This window comes from Strix aluco, chromosome 6, assembly GCF_031877795.1.
Source record: "Strix aluco isolate bStrAlu1 chromosome 6, bStrAlu1.hap1, whole genome shotgun sequence".
NCBI lineage: Eukaryota > Metazoa > Chordata > Aves > Strigiformes > Strigidae > Strix > Strix aluco.
This window is the reverse complement of record NC_133936.1, coordinates 37,817,199-37,843,194: the sequence shown is the minus strand read 5'-3', so window position 1 is coordinate 37,843,194 and position 25,996 is coordinate 37,817,199.

The following is a 25,996-nucleotide window of genomic DNA, read 5'->3' as shown; positions in this document are numbered from 1 at the left end:
ATGTACGTTATTGAGTGTAACTGGATAGTAAAAAAACTCCAATTAATGCTTTTATCAAGTATCTGTGTTTACCAGGAGTGTTTCTCTTTCTAGAGAATTACCCAGGGACATGAAGTATGTCTTTTTTTCATTATTTTTCACTATATGTATAACTTTTGGATAAAAACTATCTCCTGGAGCCTGTTTTATAGTGCAACTTTACAGGGTGACATAGCATCATCTTGGTGATTTTTTTTTTTTTCTTCCCTCTGAGCATCTTCTGTGCACAAGGTGATATGCTGCACTTTAAAGAATGTGATGGATGGCTTTACAGAGCCTTGCAAATTCAAATGACATATCATCACAGTTGATTTAAGTCTTAAAGACACTGAATGCAGTAGTCAGGGTTTTTTTGTAATAGATGAGATATTTGGGTGATTACCTCTTCTCCTGGAGAAAAAAACTTAATGGACATGAAACTTGCATTCCCTTAATATATTTCAATCAGAGCTATACCTCATACTGGGCACCAAATTCCAGTTTACTTTATCCAAACAGCCTTTGCTATTAAGGAATATTTTTGTTCTGAAATAGATGACCAGTTTTCCGTATTTCCAGTGATAGATCAAAAGAACCATTTACTGTAGGAAAAGATGGGGTAAAACTGGCTTCATGCAGCTTTCCATTGCAAACGATGCTAGAAAATTTTCATGAGAGAAAATAACTTTTGTAAGCACAACCATTAGCAGACCTTTTCAGTTATTTCCCTCAAAATTTTGTAATCCATTATGGTTTTGCTGAAGTTGTTTGTACCCAAACAGTTACTTTTTGATGCAAAATAAGTGTCCCTGTCTTCTTTCCTTGCCTCAACAGAGAAGAAAGGCAAATTTATGAGTAACCTTCCCATATCAGCATAGTCAGCCCTAAAGAAAATTATGCAGTTTCTTGAGAGCCTTGATCTAGTCTATTTGTAAAATTCTGCCAGATAAACAGTTACTTGGTAGTGAGTGGCCTAACATAATATTCACATTTCACTTCGGGTGTTTTATTGGGTAATAAACCAGTAATTACGATAGCTATTTCCATATTTTGACTTGTATTCTTTATTTCCTTGAAATTGCTTTCTGTAGTTGTTCTTGGAAAAAAAATGAGTGTTTATCCTTAAGTGCATATTTTAATTCTACAGTAATGGTAGAACAACAATTTGTTATTAAAAAAATTACTGAAAATCAGTTTGACTTTATTAAATCAGTAGTAAGGGGAAAAAAACAACATTAATATCAGTATTTCCAATCTGTGAGACTTTAAGCACAAAAAAAGCTGCATTGCTGACTCTGAATACACTCATTCAAATGAAACATCCTTCTGTCCATTTTGTAAATAAAGTATAGGTTGAAAATAAATTGCCACATAGTCTTTGAATTTATGACTATTAAATTAAGACATTAATTGCATGGGTTATTTATCATATAAGGATTATCATATAAGACTATTTATCATTCTAAGAATCTGTGTAGTTCTTGTTTAAACCAGTGCAACATCCAATCTTCATTGGAAGGCGTTAATAAAGAGTACTGTCTTTGTTCACTTACTACTAGTGTAATAAAGAAAGACACAGATTAAGAGTGAGGTAGCATGGGAAATGGGCCATTAACTGCAATAAAGTGCCAGTAATGTAAGAAGAGATATTAATAATGACAATGGCAATGTCATTGATGATGAAAAATGCAACTTCCACACTTCTATGAAGTTGGGTGTTTGGTTTTTTTTTTGAATTGCTGTTAATTGCCCTTTCTCTGGTCTCCATTTACAGCTTTGTTTCTCACTACTTTTTCTGACTGGGTTATTGTCATGTCCCACACAGTTATCTTATTGGAAATTAACACAAAGTAACTAAACCTAAGATGGAATAAAAATATCAGCACTATGATGAATAATCTGGTGTGTACTGCAAGCATATTGTCTGCAGGCTATATTAAATCCATTAATAAAAAGCTTTCCTGAGGTATAAAAACATTAATGCTTTACAGATATAAACGTCAAGGATTCTGTATAAAGTCAATGTTTAGATGGAATATAAATCGCTGCACAACTGGAACTTCATTGTAGTCTATTTTTTAGATGGGTACCTGAAAATCTATGACTTCACTGATGGAGAGGGATGGCACAAAGTCTGTGCAGCAGATAAATCCACAGTTAGAGGTGAATTCTGCCTGCAGAAGAGTATTCTATAAATTCCTTAAACCCTTGCTCTTTGTGTTAAGAGAAAGTATCCTTGTAGTGCTTATTTATGGTCTATAATGCAAGGTTTAGCTAACATGTAGCTCTTCTATGAAGGGAATTGCAGTAGAAAAATACAAATTAATGAAAAATACAATTACAAAAAATTACATACTAAATGGATGTTTGTGCTATTTATTACTGTGTTCATTGTTAATGTTCAACTTCAGTAAATATTCAGTTAGTTATATATTAGCATTTCATTAGTGAAAAATGAATCTCTAGTTATAGGAAACTGTTGCCAAGAATATTATGGCTATGCTTTTTGAAATGCTTCCAAAATCGCCTTTGAAGTTTTTCTTGCTGATATCCAAGTGAAGAGGGCTGTGTGTTGTAGGGCTGAGCATTGCCAGAATGCTGTGGAGCAATATTCATGAGGGAGCAATGCCAAAAATGGAGTGAATATCTTAAACTGAAACTTGGCTTCGTTAAAAATCTATAGTAGACTTACCGTAAGCTTGATCCCTATCTGGAAAATGCAAGGGTTGCCCACAGCCTGTTACCTCACCATTTCTCACAATTTTTAAGCAAACCTTGAAACATAGTGAGCATTAATGCAGCTTGAGGTAATCTTGCTGTGTCACTATAAACAGAAATAAAGATAAAAATAACTTTTTTTCCAGGTGGATTATAGTGTAAATTGCTAGCACAGCACATCTTCCTTTCAGCTGCAACCCAGAAACACTCCTGTCCCTATCAGACATCTGGGAAGATGGCAAAGCAAATAGTTCAATGGTAGTAACTCCTGATCTGTTCTTGACAATACTCAGGTGAACACCTCTTCATTTATGTTCCTTTAGAGCTTTTCCTTACCTCGGTTATTGCATTAGGTCTGACCTTGCTGCAGGTAAGCAAGGTGCCTGTTACTGATCTGCAGCTAGAGAAATGGTTTACCCATTAGCCACTACCCGTCTGAGCTTGGTCATCCAACTGTTTAACCTACCCATCCATCTAGAGTGTAACATCAGAACTTGGATACAAGACTTCTGTTGAAGGTCTTACTGAAGACAAAGTAAGTGCTGTTCTCCCCTTGTTCACAAATCTGGTCATTTTATTATAGAAAGTGGTCAGGTTGGTCGGGCATAGTTTCCCTGTGGTAAATCCTTGCTGACTGCTCCTAACTGTTTTTGCTCCTTCATGTGCCCAGAAATGTGTTCCAAGAGCACTTGCTTCCTGACTTTAGTCAAGCTAAGTGTGTAACCTAAAATCATGAGACTTCACATAACAATGACAACATGGTAAATTGTCTGCCTGGTGTTGTATTTAATTAATAGTTCTGTAAAAATGATAAACAGTACAAGCCATCCTATCTGGGATGGATTTTAATTGGGTAATTAGCAGCATCAGAAGAAGGAAAAGTATATAACTTATAGCATAGCGTATATCAGTGAACTTGCAGGAGTAGTTTCTCATACACTGGAAGTTGAACAGAAATTTGCTTCACAAGTAGTTTACATATATTTTTCTCCTTTTTGAATAATAATTTCACATTTTGACTTCCTGAAATCAATATGTTTATTAACATGGGACAGATCTGAGTGAATGAGAGTATGAGAACATCTTCATTTAGTTCTTGCAAGGTTCTTAACAGAGCCTTACTTTCAGTCCCTGTAAGAATATTAATTTACATGGAGTTGGGAATATTGGTGGAATAATAAGACTATGCCAACTTAGAAAAGAAGAAAAAAATCCTGATATAAATTGATTCTCCAGAGTTACTTATAAAACCAATTAATTTCATGACATTAGATCTATGTCTTCCCTGAGAGCTTTTGCCTTTCTCTGTAACTGGACTTAGGTTAAAGCTGGACGCATTTTGATTGCACATCTAGGAAACTGAGGGTACCATAATATGTTTCCTTAACTTAAAATGTAGTCAGGGTTTGATTTTTTTTTTTTTTTTTTTTTTTTTGACTTGCTGAACGCTTAGAAGGTACTAGGAACCTCGTGCTACTTTAAATATGACTCTGCCTTGCAGAGTTGTCTGAAAAGGGTGGAGAAGGGCATTTATAAGAAAAAATTCATATTTTTGTACAAAATGAGAATGTAAACGAAGTAACAGCTTTGCTCATTCACCATTTAATTCTGGGTTGAGACAACATCTGAAGCTCCAGTACTAACAGTGGGTGAAAAGCAAAGGGCAGCATTCAGCTGAGCTCAGTAGCAGCACCCACAGATACTGAGTTATGTTTGAGTTGGGTAGAAAAGGCTGGTGATGCTACTGTAAAGATATGGCTTCAGAGTTTTGTATTGTATGTAACTGGAGCCAATGGTGGAAGAAGGCTGCCTTTGAAAGGGGCTCTTAATCCCAAAGATATGGAAGGTATCAAACTTTTTGGGCAAAGAATTGTGACTACATTCATGTTGATTTAAAGTAGCAGTTGAAAGCCAAAAAGTAGGCATGGAGACAGTTATATACACCCAACATTGAAATATAGGCAAGATTGCCTTGGAAGCTATAATGCAAAAAAGCCCCAATGCTGGCAAATATCTGCAGAGTTATTCTTAGTAGGTTTTTTCTAAAGGACAAAATTCAAGGGCATCACAAAGAGCTATCATTTCATACACTGTAATTGTTTTGCCACTGCAGTCAGTCTGTGTATTCTTAATTAATCTTTATTGAAAAAGGATACTTTAAGTAATTGCAATAGATTTTCACTAAAACAAATATTTATTTGGCAAAAATCAATGCATTTTAATTTGTGCTGCTACATTGTGCTTGCCTATCATGTATGAAGACACATGCTTTGGGCTGGTATGGAGGAATATAAAGAAACAAACCCCATTTTTCACTGGAGCATCCTTTCTGCTTCATCACTTTTTTAATGCCTCTACCTCAGTTGTTCCTTCTTTTCAGGCCAATTGCTTTTCTTTTTCAATAGGATTTTACAAGCCCTTTTCTTAAGTTCTTTATAACTGTTCTCTGACTCAATTTCATGTCCAAGATATCTTTGAGGTATAATTAGAAAATTCCTCATACTTTTGCTTAGTGTGCCAGTTCAGAGCACTTTCCAGTGCAGTCCTACTTAGCACAGTGTTTAGATTGGATTGTTTGCTTGAACAGTTTTAGGTAGAGGCTGAACCTGTGACTACTACAGTATTTTGTGCTGGTACTGTTGGTCAGACCTAACGACGTTGTCTATTCATGTTGTATTAGTCTGAATCTCTGCCTTGCCTCAAGTGTCAAAGCTTGATCAGCTGTCAGAGTGCTAACTGGTTAAGATTGCTTCAAAGTAAAGTGAACATGGCTTTATTTCCTTGAGTGTCTGCACCAGTGCCAGTTACAGCTATGGTTCTAGTGCATTTTTGGGAAATGGGATTGTTAATGTGCATTTTTGGGAAATGAGATTGTTAATGTCCTGTGGCCCCCTGAGGTGTTGAGCATGGGGTAGGACTGATGCCCAATTGCCTGAGAAGCTCCAGAATAGTGCATGCAACGAGCTGTATCTCCTGAAGCAGTAAAACAGGATAGTAATGCTGCGTCATCACTGTTCTGATGCATAAATCACAAACTTTGAAAAAAGCATTTATATTATGGTCCCTCACTTTCAATACAAAAAGTACGTGAATATGGTGAATATATGGGTGTATTACAATAATACATAGTGGTAAATGAATCGGTGGTATTTATCTACAGTGAGGATGCTTCCTTGGGTTTTAAGCAAGATTAAGCTGCAGATGCCTAAACCAACTAATTAAGGATAAATTACAGCATCACTTAATAATCTACTCTTCCCTGATAGAACAACTTCTCGTTATCTGCCTTAAACACTTGTGTCTTACTGAGAAGGCATGTAGCAAATTTATCCCTGAAATAGATGTTCCTATTATATGTTCCCTTATGTTTCGAATTGACTAACAGTCTTCTTTCATCCTACAGAAGGGAAGCACTGTGTGTTGGTTAAGGCAAGAGAATGTGAGACGAGATCCATGCTTGCTGGGTTTGGAGGGGACTGTCTGTTTATGGAGATCGTCACTTTGTTCAGTTCTGTGGGCTCAGCTGTTTTGTTTGCCTGAAAGGAAAGGACGATTCAACTGGTACGCTGCTGGAGGAAATACCAGAAAACTGTTGTGGCTCAGTAAAGCAATTCATGATTTGCCTTTGGATGCACAAGGAAGTACTACTTAGGAGGTTGTTTTCTGTTCTAAGCTGAAGCTGGGTCTGTATCTGCACCCTGATATTTCTAGAGTAGCTGGTGATGTGGAAGAGGAAAACCCTAGACTTCTTAGCTCCATGCCTTCTGCAAAACAAAATGTAATAATCTCTGGGAGGTTGCTCTGAGTAATATGAAATCCATTAGCAAGTATCTTATTCTTATGGGAGTGGGAAGGTGTTTTTAGCACCATGTATACAAAGTAATGGGTTCCAGCCAAAGCTATTGCTGACGGTCTCTAATCAAGAACAGTATATACATGGTGCACTTTGTGTTCAGGGTTAGACTTCGCTGCTGTGAGGTTTCTCCTGAACTTGAAAACTTGTCCTCTGCAAGTGACTGGTCTATAGAAATGCAGAGTTTAAGGTTTTATGTGCAGAGGTAGGGGAAAAAGTTACTTTGAGCATTTCCTTTGAATAATTTCAGGAGTCTTGTCACTTGATATACCTTAAGACAGCTGTCTTAATCGGCAGATTGGTGGCTTTCTTCATAGAAAGCTCTTTAGTTCCAATCTTAAATTTCTAATTCTATATCCCTGCCCCCTTTCTCTAGAGCACTGTTTTCATCTCCTTCCAAAAGGAGTCTGTAGGCAGTTCTCTGTATACTGTCTTCAGCCTTCAGTGTGCCAAACACCAGGGAAGTACAGACTGGTTTAGTATGAGCTGTTACAGCATTTGCTAGTACTTTGCTATGGACAGTTGGTGTGAAATTACCAGGTTATGGGGAAATCTTGGGTTTTAGATTACATAGTTTATGCTGTCAGTATTAATGGTATTTTGCAGTAATTGGTAGAAGTAGGTGAACAAGTGAGCAAATTCCTCCATAAACCATGGGAATATATCTTAATCACTTTATTTTCAGTGCTTTAGAGATTAAATGCAAAGGAATCATAATGTTTATGGAAGAGGAATAGTGACTAGTTTGCTTTTGTTTAGTACTTTATACTAGAAAACATGAGACAACATGCTACAGTAAATATTATGGATTACAGTAAACCAATTTAATTTCTGAGTCTCAGACTTCTGTTGCAGATGTTTAATGAAGTGAGCCGGTTCCCCACTGACTTTGCATTACCATTTTCAGTAATTTTCCTAACACGCAGTGTTTTGTATGATCTTGTCAAAGTAAAAACAACAGCTGTCTTGTCTTGAGTTTTGCCTGTGTAGTATTCTGAGGAAATAATCATTTTGGTTCACACAAACAAGTTGATAATAGTGTGGTGGGGGAGAAATCTGAAAACCAACATTAGGGCTATTAATGATGTAAAAACATCCTGCTTGAAAAGTTTGGTTTTTTCTCAAAATACTGAAAAGCCAAACAAATGTATTCTTAAACTGCAGTAGAATTTTTGTGGGATAATCTCTTTTTTCAGAGGATTTTCATGGACTGGTTTTACTTCATATATTGTGACTCTCAAGATTTCACATTTAGGAGCAGAAGTAAATTTTAGAGTTTTCTAATCCAAACAAAGTATTTAAGTAGTTATTAATGTAACTAACCACTGTTAATATTTTGTAATAATGTTAGTAATATATCAAGCATTTGTGGAGTTGATGTTAAGAGAGGAGAATAGTAATTCCAATGGAACTGGAATGAAGGACAAAAAGACCTTCTGTAAGACCAAATAAAACCAGGAGTACTTATAGCAGGAGTACTTATACATACTTGGCTGGGTGGACTGTGGACAGAATTTGTGGGATGGGACTGTGCAGGCAGCCAGAGCTATTGCCGCATGTGTAGGTGTGGAGAGGATGTCAGGAGATGAGCTTCCCTCATGGACGTGACCAATCAGTGTCTGGAGGTTCTGACTCTGGCCTGTGGGGGTGGTCCCTGTTGCTTGGTGCAGATGGTGGGTGGACCACCCTGAGTAAAATGATGCTCTGGTTCTACTGTTAGCAGCTTTATTAACTTAAAGGGTCAAGAGCTGCATTATAAAAAGAGACTGCTGAAGGTTAAGTTTCAGACTTGTGGCTTTCCTAGTACTTTATGTGTTTAGGTATCTTCTCAAAATATTTTTTCTACTTCTAAATATAGCTTTCACCATACAAATACATTATTTTTGTTTCTTGTTTACATAAAGGTTTTATGTTAACCATTTGCCGCAGTTTTCAACCCTGTCAACACTGTTTCATGTAAAATTATCTTCAATAAAACAAGAGCACCAGCAAAATGTTCACCTTGCCACTCACAGCTGTATTCATTAAGCTCATGGCCTTGCTTCTAGAAAAATGTACCACTTGCTGTGACATTATACAACTTCTTTATTAAAGCTATTTCTTGCATATTGGATGAACTCCTTCATCCTTTGCAGCTTCAGTGAGTGGGAGAGAGTGCAAACAGCATTGACCACAGTGTTAAAGACACTTTTTAGTGGATAAAAAATGTCTGAGATTAAAGTATGAGAGGCTGAAAATATGAAAATAAAGGACTGGACTGGATAACATATATTAAGAAAATACTGGCTCTCAAATATATATTTGAGAGAGGTTGCTGGAATTCCCATTCCCTGGAAGATTCTGTCACATATGTCAGTGCTTGTTCTTCCACCACTGTGTGGTCTGTTTGTGTTTTGTAAGGTTTTTGTGACTAGTAGATATTACATACTTGGATATTTAAAAAAAAAATAGTAATCTGTATATTTTTTTTCTACCTGATGTTTGTGTCAGTCCTTCATCAGTCATACCCTGACTTGCACTTGACAAAATTGCTAAAGTTTGCACAATGTGGAATTTACCTCTTACCACTTGAACTGTTGCGAGAAAATGGCATGATTATATGCTACAATCCTTTTAGTCCCAGCTCCTGATTTTTTTTATATCAGTAGCATATTAAAAGCTATTGACTCAATCTTACTTCATTAAAATTAAGCTGGAATCTTCTAGGGCTTAAAAATATATTCTAAATTTTTTTTTTTTCCAACCATTTTCTTGGCTTGGAGGTTCCTTGGATGTTCCCAGAGGTGTTCTTGTTGACAAGCAGCGGTACACAACGTGTTTTGGTTTTTCTCTGACAATGTTTTGTGCAGAATCAAAGATAACAGCAAAATTGAGGTGTCCCAACTTCCATGCAACGCTACCAATTAAATGGAATTGGCTTGCTTAGTTGAAGTTGAGTAATTAAAAAATAAGAACTTTCAATGGTGTAAATGTCTTGTATTTGGGAAAGTTAAAGCTCATGTAACTTGTATTCTTAGTGCTATACTTTTACCTCCAGGCAAAACCCCAGAAATCTATTATCTTCTGGGGAAACAACCGCTGAAAGTTCAGCCAGGAGAAACCAACAATTCTTGGGGAAATATTTTCTGCAAAGCAATTTAACAAATTCAGAAACTATTTTGGATAAAATCAAATATATTTTTTGACTGAAAGATACAGTCTTTGTATTCATTAGCATATAAAAAGTTACTTAATTATATTTCAGGTGCTTTGTAAGAGACCCTGGCATCCTTTGAGGGCAATGAGGCTTTAGCAGGATGTGATCAGCTAAAACTCAGCTTCTTGGAGCTCTAGGAATGGAAAGCCATCATTTGCAATCTCTTTTTCCTCCATGAAATCAGATGTGATCTGATGTTAAGATGGTTAGTTCTGCTTCTCTAAGGAATATGCAGTAATATCTTTAGGTTGAAGGCTAAATCCTAATAAAGCTGCAAAAGAATTCCTTGCTGTTGTCATCTGCTACTACCTCAAATGTAAGATATCAAACTTCACTAAACAATATCAGTTCTCTATTGGCATATGTAAACACATAGTATATTATAATCTGTGTTTCCACAGTGTACTCTTCATCCTGTGACCATTTCCTTTACCCACCTCTCCTGTTTGGAGTTGATTTAATAATATGTTAAAATGAAATTGTTTTGGAAGTCACTATGCTTTCTTGTTCTTCTATCTTATTTTCCAGTAACAAAATAACTGTTTGTCAACCGTATTCACATAAAAACCTGCTTCCAATTCAGTGATGTTCCCTGTAGCTCATTGTCTTGAAAATAAGGAGTTCAAGAGTCAAAAGAATAATTAAATTCTAGGCTTGAAGTCTAGGTGAAGATAGCCATATGCTGCTTCTGGCAACAAATTGGTGCTTTTCAAAGTAGACTTCAAGTAACTAGCTAGTTCATTAAGGTGCTCAAGTAATTTCATCTTAGACTATCTGATCTCCAAAATGAAATAACACTACTTTTAATTTCACTGTCACTGAGGGTATTTGATCATAATGCTTGAAAGCGCGTGCTTTCAAAGTAGACGTGCCTACCCTCAATTATTCTCTCTGAACTTTCTTACTGTTCACTCCTGCTAGACAGATTAAGTTATTTTAATGTGTGTTCATTGGTATTTGTTTAAATGCCGCTTTATTGTAGTGCTCTGAACATATTTCTAGACGTTGGTGTCTAGAAATAATATTAAATATTTGTTTTTGGTGTAGCATTTTAAAAACAGAGGAAGGCATGAACATATATTTCAGTGATTTGGTTTTAATTTTGCTCAACAAAAAAACCCCAGCTCTTTTAGAAATCCGTGACTTTGATGTTGCAGACACGAAGATATTTTCTGGTTTAACCTAGTCCCCATTGGAAAATACAGGCTCTGAGAGACGCAGGAGGGATGAGGATCAGACTTGACAACAGATGCTGTTGCTGTCCCCAGCCATTTGCTCCTTCGCTTTGGTGGATGTTTCTGTCCCCGAGGCAGGGTTGTCTGCTCAACTCATGAATCAGGTCCTGAAGAGCAGCAGTTTTCAGTCTGGCATAGTATGGTAACTAACTTTTACTTCAGTTTGCCTTACTACAGAGAGCTAAATGTGTAATACGAAGTGATGCAAGAGTGGATTTGCCAGCAGATCAGATGTGGTGTCTCTGGGACAGAGCACAGAGAAGGGCCATGCAGGGAGGCAGCCGCAATCTTAGTGATCCAGTTCCAGGCTGTTGCTGCAAATTTCTCAGTGTATACATGATTGTAAAGCAACTGATGAGATTACAGTTTATTACTTCAGAGGTAAAAACAATGGGTATAACTATTTCTGTGTGGTTTATGAAGAAAGAAGGAACAGGGCAGCCTTTGTCTGCAACAATAATAAACTTTTTTCTTCTATCGGAAGACAGACTAGCACCTGGAACTTGTGCAGCCCACAAGATTTTAAGCTTGCCTAATGAAAATCTACAACTTCTTTACAGCTGTAACTGTTGATAACAAAACACATTATGAATTGGCTTGTATGCAATGTCTCCTTGTAATCCAACAAATTAATCTGTTTAACTACCTGAAGCCTCCAAAACTGACTTGAAATTGAAGAAATACTTTAAACGCTTCTTCTATATACCTTTTAATCTCCGTATACAAAAATATGTAAATGTAGTATGTAATAACAACTTCATGCATATCTGTAAAGGCTGATCAAGTGGAGCATGAGGACACACTTCAAATAGGGCAGCGTCTTTTGAAACTTCTTGGAAAGACCCTGAACATGCCCAGAACTTTACTTGGTGTCAGGGCTAGAATTGTAATGCAGGAGAAAAGGGGACTGGCAGCCGCTGATGGTCTTATCCTCTTATGCTTTCTCAAGGTTGAGAAGGTTCCCCACTGGAGGAAGCACAACAAGGTGCAGTGATCTGATGTCCTGCACCATGGACTGGGATGGGGTTGGAAAAGTGATGAGCACGTGCTGAACTTCTGCCCTGAATACAGTTTAAACTAGTCATGCGCTCTCCTGACTACTTTTGCTTTTAGACCTGAAGCTGACTTTTTAAAAATAATATGAATGACATGGTTTATAACATGTGTAATGTCTTCCAAGTAAGATGTATCACATTTTCATATCAGTTACCTCTTCATGTAAAGCTTAGCCATTCCCTTATTTTCATGGTCTTTTTTTAACTAGATAGCATTCAAATAATCTTAAGTGCTTTTAATAGTTTTCTTGGGTCCTAAGACTTAATAGGAAATAATAGTTAAGGTAAAAGCAGAGTATGAATTTAAGTATCTTTCTTGTTTGGGAATGACTAATTGGTTGGAGATAATTTTATTCACATTTGCTGCATTTTCTTCTTTGTAATTTTTCTCATTAGTTTTTTTCTCAAAAGCATGAGTAATTGTGCAAAATCCATTTAGAATACAAATCAGACCATTGGAATAACATTATTCCTAATTGGTGAAGATGATTTAATGAATACTTATGCACTATTTTCTTGCTTTTATGTAAGTAAACCTGTATTATACCTCTAGCCTTTTATGAAGTTTTAAAAATCTGAACATTTTTATTTCACTTGACACACACATACAAAAAACCCAGCATTGTTTTTGCATGGAAATGAAACCTATAATTTCTTTTGAAATACTCTATTGCAATTCACTGGAATGCTTTTAGGTGATTTGGTGAACTCAGGAGGCCATGGTGGAGACTCCAGATGTCATCCTGTGAATTCTGTGGAATTCATTTTAGCCCTAGCTGCTGCTAATAACCTTTCTATACACCATTAAACATAATTGTTCTATAGGTTTAGTACAGACCCAGCAGGCTTTTCTGCTGGTGTTAAAAAGCACCTCCTGTCTTCAGCCAGCCCTCACTTAGGAGGAATGTACTTTTTCACGCTTCAGCAGCCATCTGCTATGGATGACTCGCAGGCCCATTATATCCCCAAACTGATGGAACGATGCTGCTGCTGTGTTGTACCGTGTGAGATGTCTTTAGAGCTGTCCCCTGCGGGTATCTGCAATAATGAATACTGTGGGCAACTGACAAATTGCGGTGGCAGGGTCAGAAGGGGTATCCCCATGCGAAGGCCTGAAGCTGCTGTGTAACTAGAGCAGTGCGGGGTTTAATTCTTTCAGCAGGTGAATCTTAAATGATGAGATTGGAGTATGGTCTAGATATCATTAGGGCACTTCAGTCCTCAGAGTTAGATGGGGGGGAAAGTGGAAAGCATTGCAACCTTGCATTTTTGAGAACAGATATGAGCATTCCTTGTTTCTTCTGCAACCTTTAGCAAGTTATGCGACCTCTGTGTATAAGGCACGCAAAAATTGGATTTAAGTTGAAAGCAGGCCATCACTTGAAAGCCAAGTGCTGTATAAATTCAGTTTTCTTTGTTAGGTTAATTTTTGAGTCACTCTTGCTCAGACTTCAATTTCCCAGGCTGACCTGGAAGGGCCAGATCTTCTTAGGCAGAAAATGTTCCCAACAAACTAAGCAAGCGTAACGTAGAGGTCTAGGTGGCTGTGGTTCTGCAAAACTGTAGCAGCGTGCGTGAAAGATACTCCAGTGCAGTATCTTGCTCTGACAAAGGAAAATAAAATGGGAAGAAGACTTAAGTAAATGTTGCTACCTTTTTCAGTTGATGCAGTATAGCACATCTGAAGATTAAACAACCTTATGCTACCTTTTAATGACCTTAAATTCAAAAGATTCTACATCACAGGCCAAAATATTGCACTGTGCCTGGATATATACTGCATAGTAGTGTAATGGACTATAATATAACATTGTCTGTAAAGTGTAGTACTGGGCTAAAAATGGGAATATGGGCAGTGTTGGAGCATGTAACTTCCAGACTGGTGTGTGGATGTGAATTAGAGATGTCTAATTAACCTTTTTGATGTTCAAAGTGTGCTGCATTATAAACTGTCCTTGAAGGGATTCAGTTGGGAAACTAAATTATGTCAATTTAGACTCTTGCTTGGCTCTCACGGAGGTGAGAGTTCAGATTACTGCAGTACTGGGGCAGAGTTTTATTGACCTCTAAAATTGTTTCTGGAACCAAAAGCAGGAGGAAGATAGAAAAATGTAGGAAAGCCTGAATAGAAACAATAAAATAAAAATACTGTCAAAAACCCCCACCTTATGAAAGGATGAGATTTACCTAGGTCTGCTCATATCTCTGGATTACATTTAGTATGCAGGAAAGAAGTGTGCAGTATTTCAACACTTGAAAATTTGGCAGATACGTTACTACTGTCTTTTTCCATTGAAAGGAGCTTTAGTTTCCTTAACTACACCACTAGTCTCTATCAACTCTGTTTCAATTCTATTTACTCTGATGTCACACTGGTTCTTATGCTTAAAGCAGAAGTTTTGCTTTTGTTACTGAATGTGCTTTTTTACAAACTGTTTGTGAAGGTGTAGAAGCTTTCTCTCTATAGAGCTACCTTTTTGTCTCATTTATCTATAGTTATCTGTAGAAAATATGCATCATCTGAATTGCATACTTTAAATGTGTATAGTACATTAGAATACAGATGCGTTACATGAATTGTGGAGGTCTGTGTCACAGTGCTGGAAATCATCTAAGCATCACCGATAAATGAGACACCGAACAGCCACGAGGCTTGTGTGCAGCTGAGTGTGGTGCTGTTCACTCCTCCTCTTGTTGTTCAAATACTAAAAACTCTATTATGCATTCAATGAGATGAGTATAGTACATTTTACTAATAATGTTTCCTCATAAAAAGCTTTTCTCACAATGGATAAATTTTTTACTTTAAGTGTTGGTCAAACTTGCATTGACACAAAGGTAGCTCTGTGGACAGAATTAAGCTGAAGCATGGAGCTCATAACTTTGAACAATCAAAGCAGGTTTTTCTCACTTTTAGGTAAAATCTTCTGTTTACTGGTTATTTTGTTGCACACTAAATGAGAGTTTTTGGCAATGAGATGCTGCTTTTATGCTTTATGCTATTTGACTCCATCAATACTGTTGGTGGTGTGGAAAGCTGCTCTGCAGTTTCATGCGTACCATGTTCATGTTACCTGAAATGGCTTGGAGGCATTGGCCTTGGAAAGCCATGCCCTGAGTCACTTCCAGTCCTCCTTTCCTTTGTGCCTTTTCCATACAGGTATAACCTGTGCCATGCAGCTGAGAGGGGGTAATACAACTGGTGCAAGTCTGTAGCCCTGTAGCACAGTACCGCTATGGCTAAGAGCAGACCATTGGTTCTGTACCAACTTTGGCAGGCCTCATGAGTGAGGCCCGTTGGGCTTGCTCGGGCTGGACTCTTCACGACCTGTCTGCAGCTTTGTCTTATCTAGATTTGCTGTAACAGAAATTTCTTGTAATTGGCCCAAGTGCCTGTGGCAAATTTGTTTTACTTTTTGTTTATCCTTGTATGGTGTCACCACAGTTTCATGACTCACAAATAACATAATATAGAGAAATCCAGGCCTGGTGTGGTAACGGAGGCCTTGAAGAGTGGCAATACAGGAGTCATGGTGTTGTGAGTGACTTGGCTGTGGTTATGCAAAGAAATGCAGAGCACCTGAGCTGGGCAAAACTGGCTTTAAGAACAAAACAATTGGTGCCCAACATCCATAGAGGGTATCACATAGTAAATCTGGATGTAACGTGAAGCTGCAAACTAATGTAGAAAGAACAAGAGATAAAAATGCTAGCAAACATATATTTAAAAAACCCTGCCCTGAGCTCATCCCAAAATGAGGAAGAAGAAACCATCAGCATGAACATCTTATTTTTCCTAGCAAAGGACTAGTGATGGTGACAGCTCTCTAACCACACCAACACTGGAAGGAAACCCCTGACTGAAGGACCCAGAGGAGCAGGGGAGAGTGAGCGTGACACCAGAAAGGTAAAAATTTTTATATGCACACTTAAATTATCTCATTCTTTTTTTTTAGTGATAGCTAATTTCAACTAAAAATGAGCATGTTGAAATATCAGACTAAGAATAAATTCTTGGGGTATATATATTTTATATATAAATGAAAGATGTGCTTCCTATTTGCCAATAGAAAGCAAGGTTTGACCATCATAAGGGTAAGGCCTTCTTTCTCAGGGGATAAGTTCCTCTAGATTTGAAAGCCTATTGAAATCTCTCTGCTTTCATGCTCAGAAGGGAAGCCAGGATGTGATCCTCTAATTCCATCTTAAAAAATCAGATGAATAAGCAATCAGCAATCATGAATATTGTGCCTGAACTGCGTATCGAGTACAAGAGTAGAGATTGATTACTCAGTGCTTCTGCACAGAGGTATTTTGCAGGAAATCTGCATCACAATACATTGCTTCCTATTGGATTTGATTTAATAAAACAAACCAGAGGTTCAGCATTTTTTATAGATTCCACTTTCAGTGATGGCTAGATATATTTCTCTCTAAAAATAATGTTATTCTGCAGCTGAGGAATAGAGAACATTCTTCCAGTTACTGCAACATCAGCAGTGCTTTGCCATCTATTTTTCTAGCATGTGTGTTAAAATGATCCCTTTTATGAATCTGGCAATGTGTCAGCAGCGTGGCTGAGAATAGCAGGGATAGATGTGAGCCATAAACTAAAAGTTAAACCTTTCTTGATTTAAGAACAGTACTTTATACTTGGACAGGTCAAGATCCTGGCATCATCTACTTCTGACTCTGAAACTTTGGCTTCATTTTGAGTAACTAATTTCCTTTATTATGGTGAGAGAAAAGAAATGCCAGGAGATAAGTATCATCCCCCGCATAGGGCCTGAACAGAACCTGAGGAGATGTTGCCATTTAAGTTGTTGTTGTCAGCTTGGTTTTGCTCAAGACTGGCAATATTTTTGCCATGTAGTAGTGTAACAGCTGTAGATCTGAATCGTTCAGTGACTGATGCCCAGAGATCAAGAAGAGCAAACGTGCACACAGAACCATACCTAGAACTGGGGATGTGTTAGGATGATTGCTTTAACTGGACTCTGAATACCCAAAATATTAAACCTGCTTTGAATTCTGCAGCTGTGATCCAGTTCTAAGCAAAATGCTACATTACACTGATGATAAAAATTACTTGGACCTCTGTTAGCTTATGTCTCTGATGATACATGTAGAGAGAAAATTAAAAGCACTATCACTCTACTCTGATTCAAATCTTTGGTTTTTGCTCCCTCCCTAGAGAGGGCTATCAAATCTGATCATGAATTGGTTGCTGAATGACTGCATTTTTTAGCTAGTTTACCTAAATATGCTTGTCTGAAACTATTATGGTCCTAGTGCTGACTGAGGAATAGGTCAAGTGTCCCTGCCATTGGGATGGAGTTGCCTGTCAAGGTGAGCAGAGGGCAACGGGTGGTAAGTCTCTTGCCCCGTGTCTGTCAAAACACTGAGTCCACTGGAGATTTATAACTGTATATATGCACTGGAAAATAACTTTTATTTCTTTCATACTGTAGTGAAACCACTGATTTCATCAAAGGCACTACTGATATGCTCTGATCATGCCAAATCAGAACCTAGTCCAGTCTTTTTGTTTTTTCCTCTAGGTTTATGATTATATTTTTCAATACTGTTTTAAAATGTGTTAAAAATAAACCTTCACTTTATAACTAGCTTAATAGCCCAACTACTATTGGTAGACAAGTTTAAGCCCCTTTCCTAGTTGACTGCATTTTTATGAAGTCTGAAATGCCAATAAGCAATAAAATAAACATTTTAACTGAACTTTGCAAAGGAAGACCTGAACAGGTGTTGAGGAGACCATCTGATTTTTGACAAGTTGAGAGTTTCTTAGTGGGAGCTTGTAGCACATCTTAAAAAAAAAAAAAAAAAAAAAAAAATATCAGTGCCTCTGCATTGTATTTTCTAACAGTTTTTAGTCCCAAGAATACATTAGCATTCTTTGTCGGGGGAATATATTCACTATATATAGCAATATACTTCACATACAGTTTATTGTGTTGATGTGTGTAATCAGCTGAAACAAAATAGACAAAAAAAGTGCATAAAAAGAAACATAACATGTTAGATTTAAATCTGCTAATATTTAATCTACACTTCATCTGACAAGTTGAAGAAAAGGCCCTGGCGATATGGAAATGTAAGAAATGAATAGGTTATTCTGGCACATGTATTCATCTTGCTTCTAATCAGGGAAACAATAACCTGGTCTACAGCTTAGCCTGTCAACAACTTGTATAAAATATTTGTGACTGCCACTTGTATCATCTTAAATATTAATAAATCAGGAATAATATCTCCAAGCAAAAAGGCAGTAAAGGAGTTATAGAATAGCATGCAGTACATTTTTTTTAAACAAAAATAGCATTACTTATGACCTATTAAATATAACCTATTATATGCATGTACCACATATATAGCCTGTGCATGAAAAGTATGGTGGATTATGTGGTAGTTGAAACATGTCACTTTGGATCCACAGTGAATTTCAAAAAGAAAAATAGATTGTTATTATTCAAGAAGAGTATGTACATTATATCTTTATAACAAAGCAGTCTGCATTGAATCATTTCTGAATGACATATAGCAGTAGTCTCTCCTCTGCTTTTGCAGCTGCCATATTGCATAATGAAACATGGAATGCTTCATGTTTTCTACTTCTTAGGACTCCCCTGAGGCTGCTGTGATTGTACGCCAGTGGCCTCAGTTGCTCTAGGAATCTAGGTAACTTCCCACAATAGAGTTTTTGCACAAAAGGGAATAGTTTAAGGGGAGAAATCTGAGTGCCTGTTAACACTGCTTCAGGTAGAAATGATATCAAGGTCACACCAATGGTTTTCCTGATCTTGCAGCTCCAGGCCAATAGCCACACTCAGCTCAAGATTAATTGCTCTGTAAACTGCCAGAATTGACCTTTTAAAAATAGAGCTTACTTATTGGTCCTGTTAAAAAAAAACAAAACAAAAAAAAAAAAAAAAAACAAAAACCCAACAAAAATCCCACAAATTAAAAACAAAACCAAAAAACAAGCAAACAAAATCCACAACAAAATGCAAAACAAAACAAAAAACCAACAGAAACCTACACATTTGGTCCTGTCCAAAACAACTATATTAGCTGTGGAAGCGACGTGGTAGAATCCCATAGAGTTCTTGTCTCCTCCAGACACTAGGTTTTTGCCAGGTAGAGCTGTGAAGTTTCTTGAAATTAGTGTAGTATCGAAGTACAAATATTTAATTGGCTCTATCAAAACTCAGCCAGGGACATAAATAATGAGTCCTGTCCTACACAGTTATTCTGATATGTTGCCATCAAGTTGCTCTGCTAGTACTTCTGACAGCAGTGACATTGTACTCCTCACTTAGTGATGGTACCTGCTCTGGAGACAGTTGTGTTGCTATATTTCTGCAGGAAGAGCTGGATGGGAAGTCTGTTACCTGGCAAATGCTTGGTTAGTATTGAGCTCTAAGATTTTTCTGCTCCTGCAGTAGTAGAGCACAAAGTCATTCAGTGCATAGCTCCCTATTTGAGGTTTCATCTTGCCTTGCATGATGACCTTTTATCTATCTGTCTGACCCCTGGCCTCTAGAGCTCAACAAGGAGTGGCGGGAAATCTCAGGAATTTGTGTGTTAGTGTGATCCCAATAGGAGTAAGGAGTGTGCTGCAAAAAAGATACTTGGAATTATATTTAAGTTTTCACAATATTTTGGATTTTTAAAAAAATGAACCATCTATGTTATGCCACAACAGATTGTTAGTAGCAGAGCAAATGGTATTATTAGCTTTGCTAGATTTCTCCTCCTGAAGGCAAGTGTTCAACTTGGTTTTGTCATATCAGATAATTTGCTAATTTTGGTTTGGCTTGCATTGATTTGTTAGAAACTGCACTGCTCCTTTGCCCACAGCAAAATACAAATGAATGCTTCTACAGAAATTTCCTGTTGAGGTTTTTCAGGTTTAAGACTGTGACCTCAAGGATACATATAACCTTTTGGTGTATCTACTTGCCTGAAACTTAAAATAATGTAAGATAATTATCTTTAAAAATCAATGGGAGAAATTATGAAATAGATGTTCCTACCTACTGAATTTTGAGACTGAAGTATCTAAGCATTTATGTTGCAAACCTGGAATATTTAAGGAATATCTAATCAGATCTTACTTTCTTATAACTATTTCCTATTGAGAAACTTGGTTGTACTATATTTTTGGCACCAAGAAAATCTGGAAAAGAATTGATCCTCTAATGAAAAATGCATTAAAATGTATGCCTTAGACCAAAGTCTGGTCTCAGTGTATAACACTGTCAAATTCACTGGAGCGATGTGGTATTCACACTGATGGTAGCTTGTAAGGCACAGAAGTGGGGGGATATTTTAAGGTGGTGTTTAGTGCTGCTTAAAATCTGCTTCATCTGATCGTGTAGTTGTTGAAATGACTTAAATGATTCATCTGAAAAAACAAGTAATAAGAGCTTGATAAAGGAGCAAAAGTCATTAACAATCAGTTAATTTGCTAGACATAAAAAAACCTTCTAATACTTGGTATGCCATAATATACTCAAAATATCACGCGGAAAAAGGTATGAATCATGATGGCACTCCGAAAGTGCAAGCCCTATTCAAAGTGGATCGCACTTCATTTTCCTGGTGAATATAATTTAACTGTAGAAATAGCTAACCATCAGGCTGTCAATGACTTTCAAAAAGTAGAGGCATCAGTGTTCAGACAAGAATGTGCTTTATACAGAAAGCTGTGCTAACAAAGGAAGATGCTTAGGTATAAATCCTGTCTTGTGGGAACTCTGTAGATGAAATTCTTCATTGCTGGCTGTAGAATAAAACTCCAAGGCTGCTGTTGAGGCTAAAGGCTGGTTTATTATGGTGGTTGTGTCTAGTGGTCAATTAAAGTTAGTATGTGTAGTTGCCAAATGCTATATAAATTTACAGTATTTTCTTGGAAAGCTTATAATCTAAAAAAATGGATTAACAACTGGAGCGGCATGGGGTAAAAGGAGACGGGGTGCATGGATATGTCTCTAAATGTGTATTCTTAAACTAAGCATTTAGCACTTTTTTTTTTTTGTGGACTCTGGTAGTAGACTATCTTGGGAAAGTTCCGCAGGAGGATGGGCTTGTTCTGTGAGAATTTTGTGCATAGGACATTGATTTATATTTCAAATACGAATAGCGTAAACTGAACCCATTTGGGAAGTTTCACAGAAGATTCCTACTGGTTTTGGCAATTTTTCTAGTTTACCAGGGGCCACAGGTACCGATTCTCTTAGATTGTTATTCGTAGTTTCATACTAGTATGAAGGAAAATATAGTCTTGAGAAAAAGACGTATATTTAGATATCTCTGGCCTGCCTTCAGATGTGAAAAGATCTGGTGATAGAAGTGAATCGTTTCTAAGTAATGTGATCTTTATGTACTTCTAATTGTTATGAGGTTAGCAATTACTAGGAGGTTGTTTTATATATTTATGTAATTATATTATGAACTATATAGAGCAGAGATACAGTGATCACTTACGATTACTGATAAATTATCAGAAATATGTATTGCTTAAGAAGTAATACTGTGAAGTAAATGCATAGTGGTCTTAAACACAAAAATATACATAAGAATGTGACTTAGATTGAGACAAGTACCAAAATTTAGGAAATAACAAAATTACGATGGCTTAAGTGATAGGTGCATCTCTTCTTTTGAATTTAAACCACACAAGTGAGGTGGGAATTCTGTAGAAAAAGCTTAATGTGGTTATGCAGTTAAGTACTGTTTCATAATGCATGTTCATGGGGAGGAAGGAAAACTATTTTTTTTAAAAACAAAGCCACTTTGAACGTGAGCGGAAATTCACAGCATGAAGAAAAGGTGTCCTTTAGGATGATTCAAGGTGAAGTATCAAAGGGCTGCTCCAAACTATGGAGGTGTAAAATGGTTATTTCTCAGGAGAATCTATTAAAATGGGAATTGTCACTCTATAATGAAAGGCAAGTGCTGCTATACCTGTAATTATGGTGAAGTTTACCTTTCCACTCTGAAAATCCTCATTTTGGCTGCATTCAACTCTCTTGTATGGTGTTTTCTATTCTGGTCATCACCTCCTGCTGTTTTTTGCACTGAAAGTAGTTCAGCATTTTTTTTCTTGGGTGTTGCAGCTATGGCAAAATTATTTGTCACAGTGGTTTCAACTAATTTTTGCTGTGGGATAATGAGACTTGGCTTAACCTCATTAAAAGATCTTAGCATGTCACCTAAAAGGGCAAACTAAATTTTAATAGATATGACTAAAACTTCGCATGAGGTATTATATTGGCTTGGTAGGAGGATTTTGGGGTGATGAGCAATTTTGCTTGGTGTTTGCTAAGGAGATGTTAAGAGGAAACTGACCATAGAAGGAACAACAGAGACAGAGAAATATATGGAGACAAAGGTTTGGAGCTCTTCTGTGGCTTTAACTTGGCTCTGGGACCTGCAATATCATCAGGACTTCTCTGAGGTTGCTCTTTGTCCTGGGGTAGAAAGTATCTTGCATCACAAATTTATAGGATTGGATTACAGGACTGCCACCTACCAAGAATTTAAAAAATTTAAAAAAAAAAATCACTTTTTTAATTAGTCCTTTTGGGATTTATCACTGAATCATACTGTGAGGCACTGAACTCTTGCCACTTCCAGCAGTAGCTTTTGAAGAGCCTTCAACAAAGGAAACCACCTGTCTACTCACTCCTATTTAATGACTGGTATATGAATCTGATATTGTTAATTTGACTCCTGCTTTGTGAGCACTGCTGACTTCCTAAACTGTGGTGCCTTTGTCCCACATTTCAGGAGAACTCCTAAAGCCTTTCAAATTAATAATTAAATTTGGTTTATTATTAACAGTGGTATGTTGGGACAAAATTTACTTTAAAGTAAACTTTGGTCATTAAAACATGCTATTGAAGAAGGGACTGACCGTTTTCAGACATGTAGGTGAATCAACAGGCAAATACTTCTAGTTTGCTATCAGTTATGAATGTCAAGATTGAAAGTCCAGCTCCAGCAGCTTATGTTCAGCTTTGGAGAAGGAAGAGGCTTTTTATGTGCGTGCAAGTAAATGGAATTTTGGTTCCTGGTATTTTAGAGTCTTTTATGGCTGTACTTTTATGGCTACACTACATAATCTTTGTACAAGTGTTGTGCTTGTTGGCATTTTCTTTGCAAAGTGCAGGGAGTCTCTTACTTAGATATTTGCAGTCTTAGCTTATTGACAGATTTTTCTCTGAAACTGCTAGAGAAGCAATACTAGTTGTGAAAAGCCACAGTTCATGTTTATCATAGCAATTTTTTCTCTATCAAATAGTTTTGTGATCTACATCTAGCTGGGAAGAAAAAGTAGGAAACTGTATATACTACTGAAACTTACTCAAATGCAGTGCCCCAGATTTTAAAAATTGCTTCTGGGAATAATTCCAGTTGATAATTACCATTTAAAAAAATTCTTTTAAGCCACTATGCTTAATTACCCATGTAAATATGTATTAGAATTTAAAAATACCATACATGCAGTAAAAATGAAACAGGAATGGGTTTGCTTGTAGATACAATAAAAATTATTTTTTTCTTTGATGTGTACACAATGCTAAATAGAAATCTAAATAATAGCAACAGCATTTGAATGACACTTTACAGTGCTGCTTTTCCCCCTCCTGGTTCTTGTAGGTCCAGTTTCATGATAAGGATGACATGCTGAAAAGCCCCTTCAGTTTCTGTTTTGTGGGCATGTTTGTTTTGAGGCTGCTGAAAGAAGTAGGCTGAAGTGGTGGATGAGTTTAGTGGCATTTCTTTTTCTCCTGTAAGTGGAGTGGCATAGGCAGGTGCATTTAAAAATGTGTAAGTACCAGAAACTTTGAAACAAACAAAAAAGCTTTTGAATTGAATGTCTACTAGGTTTACTGTAGACCGGGTTCATTAACAGGGGGCTGCAACTCAGACTGAAGCCTGCCTTGGTCAGGTCTTCAAAGCAGTGGAAGGCAGAGGCCACTTGTGTGGATGTTGTGGTGTTGAGTGAGAAGGAAAAGTGTAAACAAGGCTTGTCATCTAGTGTAACCAGGTCTTGATTGACATACACTTCTTAAATTATCTGGGCTTTCTGACCCAACTTTTCTATACTCTCTTTTGGTTCTTCATGTTGGTCTTCCTATTTTACTGTGTTTTCCACCAGTAACTTCAGAGCAGTTTCTCCCTTGGCTTCTGAGCACACCTCATTTGAGTTTATGCTGAGATAAAGACCATCAAGTCCAATATTCATGGGGACCTGAAATAGGCTTACCTGGACCTCCAGTCTGCCATATGAATGTGTGTTTTGTGTAGTGTGTGTTTGTTTTTTTTTTTTTCCTAGCAAAAGGTTAAATAGGTGAAGGGAAAGAAAGAGGCTCCTGAACTGGGTGCTCTTCATTTGAGGCAAGATACCAGGCATAATGAGAAAGAGAATTGCTGTGTTAAAATAAGGTTTTTTTAGGAATAATTACAACCTGTGTGTAAACAGGTAAAACTTTTATTGCATCCTTGTCTTTACACTGGCATGTTTCTCTGGTCCTTGTTTTCAATAGTTAGTTTCTTCAGCATCTCTCCTGTAGCTTTTATGTGTTGTAGGTGGCAGATCATCCAGTTTCTCTGGAACACTGTTGTGAGGGGGAGCAGTACTCACACTGTACTTGATAAAGGATGAACCTCTGTGGAATAAAACATTTGGGGAATGTACAGAGGCTTACGCTATACTGATTCAAGCCTAAAGATTGCCCTCCAGTGCCAAGTTAAAGTTGTCTAACTTTGATAGTGTGACACCTCATGTCATCACTGCGACTGTCACCTGCCTGAGGCAAGGAGGGAATACTGGTCGGGTTTCCAAGAGGATTATCGTCATAGGAGGGTGAACCTTCGCAACTCTCAGTTCACATTCATCACTAAAAGGTCAAAAAAAAATCTTAGTTTGAAACAATTTTTAAAGCATTTTAATAGCTCCTCTGTTACATCAATCCTTAGCAAAGAGGCTGAGAACAGGGACTTCTCTGGTGGGAGAAGGGCAGTGGAGCTGCTCTTGCAGCACAGCAGCATTTATGGTGTAGTCTCTGTAGCCTCTTCAACTGCTATGTGAGAGGGGATTTTGGTTAAGTAATACTTATTCTGCTCCATATCTAATTGCTCCAGTACCAGTTATTATCTCTGTGGCTTTCTATGTAGGGCTTCTAAGAACTTGTACTGCTGTCCCCGAGAGCTCACATCCCATGTGAACCTGGTGCATCTCTCCCTTCCCTTTGAACTGATGCTTGTTAGGCTATAAATATTAATGGAAGAAAGATTAGGGCACAGTTGAATGTTATGTTTGTATTATAATTAAACAGCAAATTTCCCTTCCCCACACTGTTACTATAAAAAGTTTCAAGATTGGGAGAGCCTGTGTATTAATATTAAACGTGCCAAGGAAGTGTTGTCATGGGAGTAACTTATGACCTGGCTGTGTGGACTTCTGCTTTCATAGTTTTATTACTGTATACTTGCCTGTGATTGAGTCTTTTGATGAAAACCTCAATGAAAAGAAATGTTTTTCCCAAGATTATTTTGAAATCCTCGGGGAGAAGGAAAACCCACAAGAAATGTTTGAGTGACACTCATAACCAGAGAGGAGAAAGAGGTGATGGAGAGGCTGAATATGAGCAAAGTATCCAATAACCTTTCAATCCTTTTGCAAAGTGAAAAAGTAGGTAGCAATAAAGATTTGTAAGCCTGATAAAATACCTCCAGAGGACCTAATTTCTTTGCAATATTGTGGTTTTACTAAATCAAGGTCAGATGAGAACTAGGTTAGCTACATGATTAATGTGTATATTGGGCCTAACATAGCAAAGTCAGCCAGCATACTGAGGACACTTTCATTATAAAGATCGTGCAAATA